Here is a 16,689-nt window from a genome sequence, read left to right as displayed (position 1 = left end):
CATCTTGCCCAACAGTAAAACCCAATGGTCTGACACAATTATTGGCAATACTATATGAATACCAATACTTTATAAGGGTTAGAAAACTCTTATAACACTAGTTTCCCCAATGAATCATTTAACATAACCAGCTTATACCTTTAAAGATCTAGCTAAAGGTACATACAATATTGCCATTTCTAAGAGGAAACTACAATAGTTAGAGATAAGAGGGAAATAAAAGAGAGAAAGCAAAACCAATGTTTGGTAGTATAAGGGTTAAAGATTTAAAAGTTGGACTAAATATATGAGTGTGGTTGCCATAAATTATTACTCAAGTCAGAATGTCTTTATAGCATTTTATAAAATAAAGTGAAAGTAAGGAAATGAGAGAGAGTAGATAATTACTCTGGCCTGGTTGGAACCAGGCAGGGCTTCAGAGACCCAGTAAAGGGGGCTCAGAGGTAAATTAAACAAAGGTCCTAGGCACAAGGCCTCCTCCAAGATGGGCCTCTTCAGAGAATAGTACCTCCAAAAAACTCAGGTAAGGGAGTCAGTCTTTTTCACTCACTCACGTAGTAGTTCTAAGGGAAAAATCAAAGAGCAGTCCCAAGCCAGAGCTCCTTCAAGGTCAAGTTAAAGCAAAAAGAGCTGATCACAGGAATTTCTTGCCATTTTTAGACACTTCTTTTTGTCATTTCCTGTGCCTTCCTTCCACTTTACATGGACAAATTGCAGCTATAGCTTTTCTTAGGACTGCCCAGGGGCAGTTAGTCGATTCTGATTCGTCACTCACTACAGCACACCTGGGTCACAGACCTCTCCATACTTAAGAATAAGTGGAGTGTATACACTTCTGGTGATTAAAATGGGCAGAGGAGAATTAATCCCATCTTCACACTAGGCACATTGACAGAAAGCCAATTAGGAGGCAGACCCCTTTGGCATAAGAGTTTACATTCAGAATAATTGTGTTCTATCCCCTTTAGTTCAATTAGTTACACCCCAAAGTTCATTTTGGATTTTCTGATGCAGTGGAAGTTTCTTCATGGCACTTTCTCCAAAGAGTTCATTTTCTTGATTCAAGGAGTTAATGAGCTTCTTTTCCTGAAAATTTTTCTCAAAAAAATTTGTTTTAATTTTGGATTTTATGAGAATTATACAGTATGTAGGAGGCAATCTCTTCATCTACCTTAATGCTGATTAGTAGGAAATTTAGGCAAGTCTGCTAATCTTTTATGTAGGCTATTTTAAGAGAAGAGCTAAAAAAATGGACTTCTTCATCCAAATAAAAGCAAGGATAGATTTTTGCATATGTTAAGTTTGTTTCTATTGGCATAAGAGCTTTTCTTTCTTAGGAGACTTTTTTCATCAAATGATTGGATTTTTTTTTATCTTGGGATATGTTAATTGCTTTAATGAAAAGAAGCAAGAAGGGGGAGTGGTTTGTTCAAGTGTAAAGCCCAGAACATTTTAGATCAATATACTTTGCAGAACCCTGGGAACTGTTCCTTATCTTTACACATCCACCCAGCCTTGACCATCATTTTAACCAGTTTCATTATTCACTACTTGTCTCAGATCATGTTGTATATCCCCATTGTATAAAAGGGTGCCCTTGCCATAAACGGTTCCCTGTGAGGAATGATTGCCTGTATATTCTCTCCTGTTGATTCTGGCACCTTCAAGGAACAAGCAAAGTGAGTCTTTCATTTGTCACACAACCTGGGGAGGAGGGGGTAATAGATTTCAAAGAATTCAGAATCTGTCAGTACTGCAGTAGACCTGTGATATCATCAATTTGATTGTTCCTTCCAGTGATGCACATTGGGACCCATCCATGGGTGCTATGTTGGTCTTTGTCCTCCCTTTGGCTTGAAACCCACCATGCTGAAGATTCCATTTCTCTTGACATTACAGATATACTGATGGCACAGTGAGGTTATTCTATTACTTCTCTTCTTTAATATGCAATCAACCCATCTTTTCTTCCTATCACATATTTTCCTGATTGTTTTTCTCCTGTACATTTTAAAAGTTCTTCATTGATACGCATTGCATCCTGCTCATATTTACCCCTCTGTTATCCTCAGTATTCCTGATTTTCAGTTTGAGGGATAGTATTGTGTTTGTTTGTTTGTTTTAAGTCATATGACAGTATCATTCAATAGCTGCTCTGATCATAAACATCAAGTAAATGATAAAGCAGGAAGATGTAGGCTCACCACAGATTGTGCAATTCTCTGCACATTCTGGAAGTCATTCAGATATTCCTGTTTGGAGGTGGCATTGTAAGTTCAGTGCCTTCAGTACTGCAGAATCTCCTGAAAAAGATCTGTTGTTGTTGTTGTTGTTATTCAGTCATTTCAGTCATGTCCAAATCTTCATGATTCCATTTGGAGTTTCTTCAAATTCTGTTCGTCTCTTGTCTTGTCATTTAGTTTAGATAGATTTGTTTTTCATGGGATTGGGTCAAACACAACGCAGCAAGATCACAGAATCCTTAGGAAAAGGTGCAGATGGTCCAGCTACAAGGGAGGATAGATAGACTTTCCTCATTTCATCTGTTTAGGTATCCAGCAGTTACTGAAAGAATCCAAATCTTCCTACTGAATAACCATGTATAAGGTTTCCATGGAGATGGATGAGAATTGTATAATCCTCTGAAGGTTATGTGACTGTAAGGTCTCTTCAGATCATTGTCTGCCATTTTTTAGAGGTTCCTTAGTCCCAACCCTTATGCTTCTGACATTCAGAGCTTAGGATTCTTCCTTTCTTCTCCTTCCTTCTCATTCCTTCTTTCTTTCCTTTCTTTATTTCTTCCTTCCTTCCTTCTTCCCTCCCTCCCTCCCTCCCTCCTTCCCTCTCCTGGATTTTTGCTTTTTAAAGAAAATATCTAAGATTTTAAAATGTTCTTTAAAAAAGTGTTTGTTACATTAAAATTCCCAAGTATCTCCCACCATCCCTCCCATCCCGTACTAGAGAAAAGATCACTTAACAAAAAGATATATTTATATATAAAACCATGTCTTGCTATGTTACTATTATATCAGTTCTTTCCCTTGAGGTAGACATACACAAGTCATTCTTCAAACAATATTTCTGTTGCTGTATATTATGTTCTCTTGGTTCTATTTGTTTCACTTTCATGTAGGTCTTTCCATGGGTTTTTAAAAATTAAGCTACTTATTGTTTCTGGACATCCCTCTTGTAAACCTTAAAATTTCTTAGACTTATGAATGTTGGAAATTTCCCTATTGGGAAATTTCATACTTGAAAAAATTTCCTACTGATAGTAAGAACTCTATTGGAATATGAAACTCCTTGGCATGGGAGGATCCTTCTCCTCCCTACTTAAGACTACTTTAGGACAGAAACCTTTTGCTGAACAATGGAAAGGGCTTTGACCTATGCTTAAGCATAGAACAGAAAGTTCTTTGAGTCATGATTGATTTTAGAATTGATACAATAGAGATACTTGGAATGACAGAACCAGGTCTTGGAAACTACAATCTCCACCCTACTCAGAGTAACAGGATTTAGGAAGGGCTGCAGCAAAGATCAAGATTTAATTATTTGAGAATATGACCTTCAACAGACATGTACAAAGGAGACAGATCTCTGGGCGGTCCTGGGTTAAGCTAGAGCCACCATTGGCACAGGGGAGACATCGACAGTGATTGGTAGATGTGAGAACTGAGGGGAGGGAACTTAGGTTTTTTGCTTAAAGATAGCGGGGTCTGAGGACTGAGGAGGTTTTTTGCTCTGAAGGAGGTCTGAGAGGAGAGAGGTCCTGGAGGGAGAGTTCCTGGAGAGGTCTTGAAGGAGGCTGTGGAAGGAGAACTCAGGAGGAGTCAGGAGGAGAATTCTCTGGAAACATTTCTTGAAAGGAGGCTCTCTTGAAGGTGGAGCCTGAGGTTGGCATGAGAAGCCTTACCTAGGGAGATCTTGGGTCAATGATAAAACCAACTGACTGATTTATCTCTTAGGACTGAGGTCTAGGCCTTATTGGCTTGAGGCCCTTCATTCTTATTCCTTTCTTCCTTTCTCTCTTTTTCTATTGATTAATCAGTGTATTATAAATTAAATTTCTCTATAAAACCCAGTTGGCTTGGGCATATTCATAAATTGGGAATATATTCCCTGGCAACCATCTTATATTTATATAAAACCAAGACACAGTAGAAAACATATTTCAGCGGTCATAATTGTTATATATTTCCCTTGCTCCCAAACATTTTAATTATCACAGTTTATGGCTCCCACTCTCTTATCTACAACTATTTAACGCTCAAAACTAATATAAATCTAACACTCTCCTGTTATTTTGTGAAAAGCTCTTGATATTTTGGGGAATTGTGCTATATTTATACAGCATAACCTACAAATGTAAGTACGAATATAAGTATATATTCATAAAGCAGACATCTTCAAAATATTAAAAACATGAGATTAATTTATAATGCATTCTGAGAAGATGACTGTGTTAGAACATAGCAGAGCCCAGATCTGCCACTACCAACCTAGTAAAGCTCTAAAAATGTACTGGAAGGAACAATGATAAAATCAAAGCCAATCTATTATAAACCTGATCTAGTCAAGGACTATTATACACACACACAGAACAAATTCCTAGAACCCTGAGGAAGTATGGATCAGAGATAGTTGAAATATTAAATGGATCAGTCTCACATCAGTATAAAGGGTCAGAACATTGCCCAACAGTAACAATCCAGAGATCCCATTCAGATCTGAGGCCAGACACAAGGCCCAACCAGCAAAGAGTCATCTAAAAACCCCATATGAGAGAAGAATGAGTGTAGCATACCAGGAATATTGGCATCTGGAAAGTGTGATTGATGTATTGATATTGTATTACCAGACGCATGGTCAGACCTCTTGATGGTCATTGTATGATTCATGAGCTGGCTCTTGACTTGGCCATGCCTCCTCTATTTGAGTAAGGTCATTAACATAGCCCAAGTACTTTTGCTCAGAGCACACTCACTTGCAAAGCACTTGGTTTGGATTTACCTCCACCTCTTTGTTTTCGTCATTATCAATTCAACCAATGTTAAACACCTATGCTATGTTACATATTCATTGAACACCTCCCAATCTACACCTCAATAAATGGGAGAGGGCAGTGCATTTTCTCTCTCTTGATTCCTGCATCTTTGGAGTTTCTCTTCCTATCTCTCTTTATCTCTACCTAGGAATTCTTTCTTCCATGTGTTGCAATTAACTTGTGATATTTTTTGTTTGAGTCCTTGAGCTATTTGATCCCATTCTTGCACATTAAGTACCCCTTTTGGTGAAAAATCAGGGTGGGCTTTCAATATAATTTTAAGCAATGCTTTGATCTTAGCCTTTGAGATCTTAATACCTCTCTTTTCAATTAAAGAATATAGCAATTGTGAGAGGAGAAAGTTTGACCCATTTCCTTGAAAGAACAGCACCTTACCTCACCGGCCGAGTGACGGTCTTGCTGCTCTGGTTCCAATCTCGTTCCACACAAATCTTCCCAAGTGTAGTGTACACGATAGTTTTTAGCACCTTAAAAAAATGTCCACTCTGGGGTGCCAAATATAACAATCCAGCCAGCGGTTGTTATATAATTTTCCTTTGTGGATTTTAACTTGAGAAGGAGAAGGGAGTCTGAGGAAAATGGGTGATAAATGAAGACTCAAAGACAAGTTAATTGATATGGGGAGCGGCGCTTGCTCCTATAATATTTTCCTTTGAAAATTAATTAAAGGAAAATATGAGAAGTAAGAGAACACATGGAAGAAAGAATTCCTAGGTAGAGATAAAGAGAGATAGGAGGAGAAACTCCAAAGATACCAGAATCAAGAGAGAGAAAATGGGCTGCCCTCTCCCATTTATTGAGGTGTAAATTGGGAGGTGTTCAATGAATATGTAACAAAGAGTTGGAGGTAAATCCAAACCAAGTGCTTTGCAAATGAGTGTGCTCTGAGCAAAAGTACCTGGGCTATGTTAATGACCTTACTCGAATAGAGGAGGCATGGCCAAGTCAAGAGCCAGCTCATGAATCATACAATGACCATCAAGAGGTCTGACCATGCGTCTGGTAATACAATATCAACACATCAATCATACTTCCCAGGTGCCAATATTCCTGGTATGTTACAATGAGTCAAACCAGTGTCCAAAGTCAGCTCTGGGTAACCTAGGAACACCTTTCATGGTATAAGGCAGATCCAAATCCCTGTCCAGACTGGAATTTCTTAGAGGTCCAATCTGAGACCAGAAATGGGGACAGCACACAAAGTAGCATGACCCAGGATCCCTACCTATAGCAAGAAATACCCAGATTATTATCTAGGCAGCTGAAACATAATAGTAGATGAGGCTAATCAGTTTGTAGAGAAGATGGAGCCTAATCTTAGCTACTAAACTTAGGATCAAGCAGGATCAGCCATCCAGAAGTATAGGGGAAGATTTTGACATACATATGAGCCTCTAATAAAAGGAAACATGAGTAAACAAAAGAAAACACTAAACACAAGGAAGAAGGAACTTTTACTGAGATAAGTGAAAAGGATAAACCCCAAAAGAAAAGCATAACTACTCAAGTGAATGGAGCCTCAAAGAAAATTATGTCATGACTGCAAGTACTATAAGAGTACATGGGATAAAAACAGTAGATCCTGGATTCAAATACGATTCAGACACTTCCTAGCTGTGACCCTGGGCAAGTTACTTAACCCCAATTATCACTTTTCTGCCTTGAAACTAATACTTAGTATTGATTCTACACTAAAGGGTAAGATTTTTGTTTTTTTAAATACATGAAATAAATGAGATATACATGTATGCCTGTGGAAGGGGAAATGGCAAGGAGGATTGTTACTTTTGAACTGATAATTGTAAAAATTACTCAAGAACTGAATGTACCAAAGGAAAAAACAATGATACTTAGGAGGTGATCTGGTTTTCCTTGCAGTGCTGTGGCAATTTGGCTGAGGTAATCCAAAGATTTAACATCTGGGACTTTGGAGTTTTTACCTAAGAAGTCAACCCCAGGCTTGGGGAAGGACTCAGTCTACCTGTGAGTTCATCCTCAATAGCCTGTTTAGAGACAATTAAGGTTAGTTGATTAGCAATCTGGGATACTTAGTCTAGATAGGTAGTCGGATAGTTTTGAGGGTTAGATACAAACAGGAAGCTGATAAGAAAGGTTTTTGGAAGATCAGAAGAGCTCTCTCATGAGAGAGGCATAGAAGTTGGTTGGAGATAGATCTCTGTGGAGTCATGGACATATTGCGTCTTAACTAACAGTTCTCTAAACTTAATAAGCAAAATAAACTTAATTCCTGTTTTAATATACTCTCAACGGGTTTTGTACTTCACTGGCCTGGGAAGGTCCTTAGGTGGTTTTTTTTGTTTGTTTTTGTTTTTACCATCAATACATCTGGGTCCTTCTCAATATACATATTTCCTTTTGGAGGATCATTTCTTTTTCACTATGACTACTCTTTGACTCATTGATATCACTATTAGGCCTATATCCTTAGGGAGATTAAAGAAAAAGGAAAAGAACTCATATACAAACTTATTTAAAGCAGTTCTTTCTGTAATAACAAAAACTAGGGAACTAAGGAGATGCACATCAAGTGGGGAATAGCCAAGCTAACCATGCTGTATAAAAGTAATGAAATATTGCATCATATGAAATGCCATGTCAACTTGGAAAAACACAGAACCACTAAAGTAGTCAGAAAAGACCAAATTCTTTCATCAGGATTAGAGACAGTGCTCAATATATGGCCACCACACAGTCATCACTTAATACTACACAGAGCCAAAACTCTGGTTCTCTGGCCACAGTGTCTCTGGGAAAACCCACCACCAAAGATGATTTTCCCAAGAATAATAGAACTTGGGAACTTATATATCCCTTGGGGAAATTAAGTATAGCAAACATACACTGACAGTTTGCAAGCCATTTTGGGAAAGAGGCTGTAGCCAGAAGCTGGGGTATCATGGTGTGATCTAAACTACAAAGGATACAAAAGGATGGCTTCAGCCAGGTGTTGGTCTTTTGGGGAATGAATCTCATACAATGGGGGGAACTTCTAAGACAGAAAGGGTCACTGAGGATTTGAGCATTTCTCTCACTCCTATTCAGGACACTTAATGGATGCTTGGTGAGCCATTGTTCAGTCTAAGACCCAGTTGGTTTGGGACTTTCCTTAAGGCAAATTCCCAAGGGACAGGGGCAAACTTGGGACTCCCCAAAACCCAGTTGACACATAGTAGATGTTTTCAGAGAAATCTGGGAAGATCTGTATGAACCGATAGTGACCAAACCCTTGGGAATGTAATTTATATAATAAGAACATCCAAAAGGAAAAAGAATTACGGATGATTTGAGAACTTGGATTAATGTAACGATTATGATTCCTGACGACTGGTGAAGACATTTTGGGTCATGAGCTATATGGAAATTTGTTCTACTCAAGTATGCATATATGTTAGGAGGATTTCCTTTTTCTTTTTCCTTTTTTTTTTTGGGGGGGGGGTGTTGTTTATTGCCCCAATGGAGCCTGGGGTCTACCGTAAGACAGGCAAAGAGAGAAAAAGGTGGGCAGAAATGTTTGAAAACTGTATTTGTTTATCTGTCTAACTATTTTTAAAATAACTTATTTCTCCATGAAAAAGTCTCCCTCTCTGCCCGTTCATGCTCTGCTCTCCTTCCTGCGATGCTTTGATATCTTTCAAGGAGGAGCCTGACAGTAGGTAGTTCTGACTAACCTCCTCTCCTGTGGCCTTCCTAGCTTCTCAGCACATGCGCACGTTAACAACCGCTAAACTACAATTCCCATAAAGCACTGCGACCCGAGACGTTTCCGCTTCCTTCCTCCCATCCAATGTCAGAGGCAGGTCTTTGAAAGAAATTTCCGGGGCGGTTTTTCCTTATTTCTTCGGTCCCGCCCCAACGCATTTAGGAAGGCTTTCTTTTGTCCACATGACGCTGCCTTTCAGCCAATCAGCGGAAGGTCTCGCCCCACTCGGCCTCTGGAGATCAGGACTTGATCTGATGAGGGCGGTTCTGTGAAAGCACTAGGGTTGAAGTCGGGGTTACCTGGGTTGAGGTTATCAGGGAGCATCCCGAGTCTTGACCCAGCCTAGCACCGGTTGTACGGTCTCACTGCTTGAGGGCCTTGGCTACCCCCAGGCCTGCCTGCTAAGGAGGAGCAGCCAGGGAGAGAGGGATGTACCCTGGGATGATCCTGCTGTGCAAGATGACAAGCGGGGGTGGGGTGTCTTAATGGGGACTAGAATAGTGTATACAAGCTCCTGCCCCTCCCCACACCCCCAGTGTGTGGGCACGCTTCTTCCCCCCTCCCAAATGGACCGGGATGTGGCCACATCCCTTCTTCACCTGCTTATTAATAGTTTTGATTTCTTTATCTGAAAATTGCCTATTCATGTCCCTTGTCCATTTATTACTTGGTCACTTTTGGCTGAATAAGAGTCACTGTTAGTATTAGGAGTGTCTTAGTGATATGCTCCCAAATGAATACTCGCTTATTACTCCGAATTTCTCTCCAAATTTCACTGTTTAATTTGTCAGTTAAGACAACAGCCAGACACAGTGTTAAGTGCAGAGACTTACAAAGGCCAAAGACAAGGAGCCCGCATTCTGGTAGGGGAGACAGCATGTGCATAAGTAGGCTGCATCAGGTACTTTTCAAAGTAGGTGAAAGGTAATAATACCCAAAGGTTAGGCACTGGCAGATTGGGGGAGCAGAAAGGGCTTCCTTGGGAAGGTGGAATTTGAGATGAGTATTGCCTGAAGTCATGGAAAACATGTTTCTCGGAATGACCACTATGTGGGATATAGAATAAGTATTAGAAGTCTCCTTTAAATCAGCGGTTTCTTTGTCATTGGTCAGGCACCATGTTATCTGTCTGACATTTTAAAATCGTGAACTTTAAAATGTAAAAATTAAAATTAATATTAATAACTTCAAATATTACATTTTGTAAGATTTATTAACAATCACTAGAAGAAACAAAATAAAACCAAGTGCCCATAGCTAATCTACCTGCTCAAACAGCTCACTCCACCAATGTCCCACCCCAGGAAGGAAAGGGGACTGGACTCGGAACTCCCCCCAATTTATGTCTATCTCAGCACTTAACAACAGGGAGTGTGAATTTTAGTTTTACTTCACCGTGTTTAGTCTTTAGAATTCTAGCAACCAGGAATGTATACACCCCCACTTAAAGATTAAGTGTGGGGGAGGAAGGTCCATGACCCACATGTGCTAGCAAGTGACAAATCAGAAACAACAGACTGACCCCCCTGGGCTGTCCAAAGCCAAGTTTAAGCCACCATTGGTTACATGTAAGACACAGGAAGTGACATAAATAACTGTCTTTATATTTCCTATCACTTCCTGTGAGAGGCACTTGGCCGTGGAACTCAACCCTGGAGGAGCTCTAGCATGAGACCTCAGACTACTTCTCTTCAGCCGATCATATGGTGAGTTATAAGACTGACTCCCCTTTCCCTCTCTCTCTCTCTCTCTCTCTCTCTCTCTCTCTCTCTCTCTCTCTCTCTCTCTCTCTCTCTCTATTCCTTCTATTGTAAATAAACCATCATACAATTCAATCCTGACTTGAGTATTTCATTGGGATTTAGAATTTAAATCCGTGGTAACCAACTAAGAATATATTCAGTCGCAACCCTAAATTTACCCCTTACAGAAGTCAGTGGGCTCCTGGGAAATGTAGTTCAAAGGTACAAGATTCCCAATTACACAATAGTTTGGTTTTTTAACCCTTGCTCTTTGTCTTAGAATCAATACTATCTATTCCTTGTTACATGCTAGGCATTGTACTAAGCACTAGGGATACAAATGATAGGAAGCAAGATAGCTCTTGCCCTCAAGGAACTCACATTCTAACAGGCTGAAGACAACATAAAATTGGTACTGAAAATGAAGATTAGGGAGAGGGTGCCCACAAAGAAACAGCATCCCCAAAGCCCAGAAGGGAAGGGGTATCCTAAAAGAGAATATGATCAGCTTTGTCATTTCAGAGAGGTCACTAAAAGGAGAAAATAAAAAAAAAGGGATCAGAGTTGGCAACTTGGAAGTCTAGTATTATACTCCAGTTTGGCTGCCTAAATTATTCTTGACTGTAAGACCATATGCTTGCCTTCTGGAATTGTAAACCTTAAAATTTCACAGACTTATGAATGTTAAAAATTTTACTCCACATTGAGGAATCCTCCAATTCCCTACTTGAAATAATTCCCTACCAGATAGTGAGAACTCTACTTGAATGTGAAAACTCCTTGCTATGGGAGTATCCCTACTCCACCCCTACTTAAGACTGCTTTAGGGCAGAAAACTCCTTGCTAAACAATGAAAGTACTTGAAAACCATACTTATAAAGGAAAGGAGTTCTTTGAGCCATGCCTGTTTTTGGAATTGATACAATGGGATGCTAGGTGCCTAAAAAGGTGGGGCAACTTGTAAACTACTTAGACCTAAAAGGTGAAAACTTTACTCAGAGGTTTTCTCTTAATGAAATTAGTCGACACAGCAGCATTTTTTTTCTGACTTACTAAAGAGATTAATCTACTCAGCTGTGAATTCAAAATGGGCTGTCTTTTGGAAAACATCTACAGTGATTGGTAGATGGAAGAACTTAGGGGAGGTGACATAGGAGATTTTGCCCTTAAAAATAAGAGCTCAGAGAAGAGCTGGAGATCATTCTGAAACATTCAGATTGAGGAGGACTCATTCTGAAACATTCAGATTGAGGAAAGACTGATTCTGAAACATTCATATGGAGGAGGGAGCTGGTGAAAGTAGCTGAGATGATGTTGGCCTGGTGTCACTAGAATCCTTGCTTAGGCAGACCTTGTGGTGAGTGTTAAAAGACTGACTGATCTCTCTCTCTTAAGACTCAGGTCTAGGCCATGTTGGCTTAAGGCCCTTCATACTTATTTCTTTTTTCTCTCTTTCTCTCTTTTCTTTAATTCCACATTTGTACTTAATTAAAATCTCTATAAAACCCAGTTGACTTGGGTATTTGAATAATTGGGAATATTTCCCTGGTGACCACCATTTAAAAACCAAGACACTGTAGTGAAACATATTCTCTGCAGTCAAATTTACTCACCCTCTCTTATATCGATCACAATTTATATCTTCCACTATTTTAATCACTACAGTTTAAGACCTCAACCATTTTAAATCTAACAGAATCTCATATTCCAGGTTCTCCACTCCTTTATAGTGGTGACTGCTAAGTCATGTGTGGTCCTGACTGTGACCCCTCAGTACTTGAATCTTTTCTTTAATTGCTTATGGTATTTTTCTTTATTAAGTTTATATAAGTTCTTTATAAACTGTCATCATTTACACATATAAATATTGCTATTTAAATTTAGTCATTTCATATTAGAAAACTGGGCCTGAAAAAGGGAATATCTTTCAAAGACTGAAATTGCTCTGGACAAATAATCTTAGGAACAATACTTAAAAGACCATCTCCACCCTACACTAAGATAAATTCAGAATGGATAAATGACTTAAAAATAAAGAAGGAAACTATAAGCAAATTAGGTGAACATAGAATAGTATACCTGTCAGATCTATGGGAAAGGAAAGAATTTAAGACCAAGCAAGAGATAGAGAATATCACAAAAATGTAAAATGAATCATTTTGATTACATTAAATTAAAAAGGGTTTGTACAAACAAAACCAATGCAATCAAAATTAGAATGGAAGCAACAAATTAGGAAAAAATCATTATAACAAAAATCTCTGACAAAAGTCTATAATTTCTCAAATCTATAAGGAGCAAAATCAATTGTATAAAAAATCAAACTGTTCCCCAATTGATAAATGGGCAAGGAATATGAATAGGAAGTTTTCAGGTAAAGAAATAAAAACTATCAATAAGCACATGAAAAAGTTTTCTAAATCTCTCATCATTAGAGAAATACAAATCAAAACAACTCTGAGGTACCACTTCACACTTAACAGGTTGGTCAATATGACAGCAAAGGAAAATAATAAATATTGGTGGGGATGTGGCAAAATTGGGACACTAATGTGTTGCTGGTGGAATTGTGAATTAATCCAACCATTCTGGAAGGCAATTTGGAATTATGCCCAAAGGGATTTAAAAGACTGTTTGCCCTTCGATCCAGCCATACCACTGCTGGGTTTGTACCCCAAATAGATAATAGGGAAAACTTATACAAAAATATTTATAGCTACCTTCTTCATGGTGGCAAAAAATTGGAAAATGAGGGGGTGTCCATCGATTGGGGAATGGCTAAACAAATGATGGTATCTGTTGGTGATGGAATACTATTGTACTGAAAGGAATAATTAACTGAAAGAATTCCATATGAACTGGAACAACCTCCAGGAATTGATGCAGAGTGAGAGGAGCAGAACCAGGAAAACATTTTACACAGAGACTGATATACTGTGGCGCAAAGATAATGGACTTCTCTACTAACAACAATGCAATGATCCATGACAATTCTGAAGGACTTATGAGAAAGAATGCTATCCACATCCAGAGAAAGAACTGTGGGAGCAAAAACGCAAAAGAAAAACATATGATTGATCACATGGTTTGATGGGGATATGAATTAGGGATGTTGACTTTAAATGATCACTCTTACAAATAGTAATACTATGGAAATAGGTTTCGAACAATGACACATGTAAAACCCAGTGGAATTGCTCGTTGGCTATGGGAGGGGGGTGGAAAGAAGGGAGGGAAAGAATATGAATCATGTAACCATGGAAAATTTTTCTAAAGTAAATCAACACATTTATTAGTTTTTTAAAAGATCATCTCCAATGTACAAAATTGGGAGGATACAATAATGATGTTGAGAAACCTTTGAAAGATAATGAATGTAGGGGATCATTCAAGTATAATTCAACTTTTTCGGGTTTATACAATATATGACATGCTACATGAACAGAAGAATTTCAGAAAAACCTGGAAAGACCTACATAAACTGATGCAAAATAAAGTGAGCCGAACAGAGAGAACATTGCATATGGTAACAGCTATATTGTACAATGATCAACTTATGAATGACTTAGCTGTATTCTCAGTAATAAAATGATCCAAGATAATACCAAAGGACTCATGACAAAAAATGCTGTCCACCTCCAGAAAAAGAACTGCAGATCAAAGCATACTATTTTTCACTTTATCTTTATATTTCTTTTTTTGTTTTGTTCTATCTAAGTCTTCTTCTATAACATGACTAATTTGGAAATATTTTGTGTGACCACACACATATAACCTAGATTAAATTGTTTTCCGTCTCAGGGAGTGGGGGAGGGAATAAAGGAGGGGGAAAATTTGCTACTATAAATTTTAGAAAATGAATTTAAAAAATTGTTTTTACATGTAATTAAAAATAAAAATATATTTTAAAATAGTTTATTTAAATAAACATAAATTTATTTTAAAATTATATATGTATATATATGTGTGTATATATGTTGTTGTTGGTTGTCTCTCGAACCGAGGATGACGATTGTCTTTGTGCGTTTTTGTGCACAAAGACACCTGTGCATGAAGATTTAAGTGGAAAAGTCAATGCACAGAGACAGTCCCACTCTCTCGGCGTTGGAAGCCTGGGTCCATTGGCATGAAAAGTCATTACACCTGGAGACTTCCTCAGCTGCATTGGATGGCCGTGTTGTCTTTTGTGCTCCATCACGCCCTAAGCACTCCACAGTGCCTTGCTGCATCGCCATCTCAACCGTTGAACCTTCTTGTTGGTTTCTCCCGTCTGTTCAGCCGAAGCAGTCTTCACATGCTGGGTGAGCAAAGCCCTAGTTCACCAGGGGTCGACATCAACCCGATGGCTACCCTCACAAGGTTTAGCCAGCCTGTTGAAGCCGGCCCAGGGTGTGGCCGCTGCCCCATGCTAGCAGCTACTGGGAGCCACAAGTGAGAGCTGAGTGTCAGGTGAGGGTCAGAGGCTGGAGAGCTGCCCTAGAAGGGCACGACAAGCTCTCCATACCAGAGATATTACCCCTCCCTGAGCACCCCATACACCCCATATATATATGGAATCCAATGTTTTGACCTGCTGTGCTATGACCTCTTTTGAACAATTTATTTGTGATTGGATATTTAATTACTTTTGCATAAAAGCTCATTTTCTCTTTTTTTGTTACATTTTCTTTTAATGCAATATACATATCTCCCCCACAAAGAAAAAATATTCTCTTCAAAGAACACTTAAGCAATATGATCATGATTTTGACTGATAGCTCCTGCTCTTGCCACTTTTAAATTTACTATGGTATTTACAGAAAAGAATATGTTTTAACCATAATATTTTAATACCAATATTTTTCATTGTATTTGAGCAGAATGCTGTTGTCTGGGGTCCCTCCCTCTGAATGAAAAGTAAAGGGTTCCTCTCAGAACGTTTATTTGAGGAGAGAAATTCCATCTCTTTCTTACCCCACTGCACTTTTTTCTAAACATCTCCATTGTGATGACATGAACAACAGAATGTCTGAGAAACGGAATTTGAACCAATATGGATTTATTTAGTTCACCAGAAAAAGTCTCACCTAAAGGGGCAAAGCCTGTTTCTATATGTTTCAGGGAGTGAAGAGAAGGGTAGGAGGGCATGAAAGCAAAAGCTTTGTCAAGGTCTCTGTGGCTGGGTCTCAAGATTGATCTAGCACAATAACCCTTTCATCCAGTCTTGGGATTAAAGGTTTTCTGCTAGAATGGAGCAAAATGGGATGGAGCGGTAGAGACAAGGGGCAGGCTGCACAATAAAAAGCTGTGGCATGTCTTCTTTTGAGTGACTTGCACTATAATCACTAATGGGAGAGTACAGACATTTGTGTGAAAGAAATGGGGTGACTCTCACAACGGAATGGCTTAGCCCACACTATCACTCCCCTGTCCTAGGTACTTTCCCTTTTCCCTTACTTCCTTTTTATCTTTTTATTTTTATTTTCTGGGGTGTATTTTCTTCCCCCATTAGAATATAGGAAGAGATTTTTTGTTTGTATCTTTTTTGTTTGTTTGTATCTCCAGAATTTGGCATAGTGCCTGGCACAAGGCAAGTACTTGATGCTTATTAAATGATTGACTATAGGAAATTCAACACCTGATCTCTACTAGAGATCCTGACAGTTATGTAGGCTCTCTCAACCAGGCTGGTAAAAAACAGATCTTGTCCATATTCTCTTCTCTATCCCCATTTCCATAAAGAGCCACCTCATTAGATCTTCACATGAGTTCTGTTCACATTGTGTTCTAAGGGAAATCTGAACTCTTCTGCTAGTTGCTACAATTTTATGATGAAGGGATTAAATGAAAAAAAAAACACTATGAATACATTGGAGGAAAGCTTCTAGGACATAATGACATTTGTTTGTTCAAAAGAATTTATATCGTGACTTCTTTGTACCAGCACATACTACTAGGCATACAAAGGGGGAGGGGGAATGAAATAGGTCTTGCTTACATTTTACTGGGGGAAGACAACATACTTAAGGGAGATATAAAGCAGATAGGAAGAAAAGGAGTGTCCAATGCAAGGACATGTTGGAGAAATCTAGAATTCAGTGGGGGAGAAGTGAAGAGAGGGCTAACCTAGGTGCCCTCTTTTATGTGGAGGTTCTTGGAAAAGCCCTCCCCCCTCCTTC

Source organism: Monodelphis domestica, chromosome 4 (genome assembly GCF_027887165.1).
Source record: "Monodelphis domestica isolate mMonDom1 chromosome 4, mMonDom1.pri, whole genome shotgun sequence".
In the NCBI taxonomy this organism is placed as follows: Eukaryota; Metazoa; Chordata; class Mammalia; order Didelphimorphia; family Didelphidae; genus Monodelphis; species Monodelphis domestica.
Note: the sequence above shows the minus strand (reverse complement) of the source record.